Genomic DNA, 3,019 nt, shown 5'->3' on the forward strand with positions numbered 1-3,019 from the left:
AATGATGGATCTATTGATAAAAACAGGAGCGAAAGAAAGACATCATAGTCAGAACTGAGGCGGGGGTAGCTAGACAAGCTCAGTGTAGGGTGCGTTTAGTTTGACGTGACATAACTACACGTAGAAACATACACACGGTCCCAATTCACGGAGGCTCGGTTTATGAGTTTTGGACTTTATAATGGTTTAAAAGTGAAATGCATTCAGTAGAAACTGTACCTGGAATATTGAATTTGGAATATTTCCCGGGCTAGCGATACGCAGGACGATTTCTCTCGTGATGCTGGGTGGGAGCGGCAGGGGCAGCTGGGAGCTCCCACCCAGCCGCATGATCATAGGCAATACATGTCAGCCACTCTGTACCCCTACAACCGTTCTGGTCCTCACTTTCAGTACAGTGTTCAACACATTATGTGAGGTAGTCAACACTACGATAAAATAGGCTTTGTGTTGGGTGATTTTGCCTGATTATACGCTAATGTAAGTGTTCTGAGCATGTTTGAGGTGGGCCAGGCTAAGCTATGATGTTTGAGAACTTAGATATATTAAAAGCATTTTCAACCTAATGATCCAACCAACTTACAATGGGGTTCTCGGGACATAGCCCCCATTGTGAGTGGAGGAAGATATGTATATGTTTTCATTAATTTAGGATTTGCTTATCCAGCCAATTCCAAAAGAATTTTGGAAGACTTAGTCTATTTAATAATTAATGGGGCTCAGTTGGTTAAGCATCTGCCTTCTGCTCTGGTCATGATCCCGGGTCCTGGGATCGAGCCCATGTCGGGGTCCCTGCTCAGTGGGAAGTCTGTTTCTCCCTCTCCCTCTGCCCCTCCCCACCCTGCTCGTGTTCTTTCTCTCAAAAAAATAAGTAAAATCTTAAAAAATAATAGTAATAATAATAAGATAATAAGAACAGAAGAAAACAGACAGGCATTGGGGATGTAGAACTGATGTTTGGTTGAAATGTCAGTGTTGAAGATACATAGTGATTCAATGTCAAATATGAGCCCTTCAAATCCTATTTTAGTTAGCCTCTCTTGCACCAGATGTTTTATTATATAAATTCAGAATTGATTGATGGATTGATTTTACCTCTCCTCTTATCCCCTTTCTATATATCGAGGCAATATTAGTGGTCAGGAAAGCAGCCAAGATTCAAATGATATAAAGGGTGAGGGAAGAGCAGTCCTTCCAGCAAATGTCAGATTCATAGTAGAAGCCGAAATTGCTGCCCTGCCACGAGCACTAGCCTGGGAGCTCACGGACACCCTGAAGAGCTGACCACCTCCGAGCCCCACTGAAGGACGCCCACTGGGGAGCCAGAGCACACTCCGGAACACACCAGACCCATGTGGGGAAGGCGTGCTGGTCCAAACCCTGGCCATTTTTCCTTCCCCACCCTGTCCTACTCCCCATTGAATGAGGCACTTCCACTGGTGAGATATTTTCCAAATCATGTTCTGCCCTGCTCGCCTTGCTTGGTGGGAAAAAGAAAGAAAAAAAGAAAGGAAAGGAAAGGAAAGGAAAGAAAAGAAAAGAAAAGAAAAGAAAAAAGAAGGAGGGAGGGAGGGAAGGAAGGAAGGAAGGAGAAAAGAACTCCTCATAATAGTTCATAGATATATTAAAAGTGGAATAGATGTCTCCCGTTGAAATTTTGCGGGCATCTTTCAAAGGACAAAGTGTCAGAAAGATAAATACCAGAGTCAGATTTGTTTATTTTGCAAGATTTGCAGAGGCTTGGGGATAGCCTTGCCGAGGCCAAAGGGCTCGAATTGTTAAGCATTAGGTCTTTACCCTTTCACAGAGGCATGTCGGGTGGCCACGTAGGAGGCACTGCCGGCAGACCTTGGCCCCCTCACACTGACCTCGCCCATGTCACCGCCGGCAGGAGACAGGCCTAGCGCCCACCTCCCTTGGGGTCATTAGGCAGCTGCCAGCTGAGCCCCAGTGTGCTTTTGAAAACATCAAAGTTGAAAAAGTGCTCATAAAATCTGAGCAAATATTAGCTTCATGGATGAAATCTGCATTTAATGGACCTTGAGTGATGAGATGAAGCGTGTATATAAATATATATATAAACATGTGTGTGGATATATGTTTACCAGTTTATTAAAGGATCCGTATCAGCAGCCAGATGAAAAGATATGTAGGGTGAGGTTCTGAACAAAGGAGCCCCAGTCCTCATGGAAATTGGGGCTTGGATCCGTAGCACATGCAAGAGGTCTGGTCCCTCAAGCAGAGAAGTTCTCCCCACCCCCACCCCCAAAAAGGAAGAAGAATCGAGATGAAGTATATTTTTTTGCAATACTTGGGCTATACTTCATATCCCAATACCTTGAAATACTACGAAGGCTTTTTCTTTTTCTTTTTTTTTTTTCCTACTTTTGAGTTCATTTTAATCCCAATGGTAAAACAAACCGGAAAACCTGAATTATTCTAAAATGTTGCATTTTTCACTATGAGTGCTAGATGGCATGTGCACCCTTCACATGGCTGTAGGCTGGTTTGCTGTTGCTAACATCTCCTTTAGGAGAAGAATAGGTAGATTATTCAAATAAAACATCTGGGCCTCTGGTGAAAGAAAGGTGACTTTTGACGTCACAAAATGTTTATTGCTAAAAGTAGTCAGTGTCGACTGTGTTTTTCCTGTACCCACTGGCAGGACAGGAGGCATTACTTTGTAATACAAGGAGCCACAGACCGGTTGAGAAATAGGGTGTTCTTGGGATTGAATTGTAGGGACAGTTTTTCCACAAAAAGGAGATAGAGAAAGAGAAATAGATATAGATCTCTATATATAATACAGATACAGATATTTTCTTTTTCTGGGAAAATATATATATATATGAAACCTGACTTCTCAGATCATATTCTAAGCATAAATTGTAGTTTCATTATGATATATGGTCTCCCTACACACAGGTCAGAATTTGGAATGTTCTTTCTGGTAAGCATTGGGCTTTCAGCCCAGTAGAAAACAGGACTGTGAATTGATGTCAGCAAATCTTTTTTGAAC

This window comes from Ursus arctos, unplaced genomic scaffold (genome assembly GCF_023065955.2).
Source record: "Ursus arctos isolate Adak ecotype North America unplaced genomic scaffold, UrsArc2.0 scaffold_6, whole genome shotgun sequence".
Lineage (NCBI taxonomy): Eukaryota > Metazoa > Chordata > Mammalia > Carnivora > Ursidae > Ursus > Ursus arctos.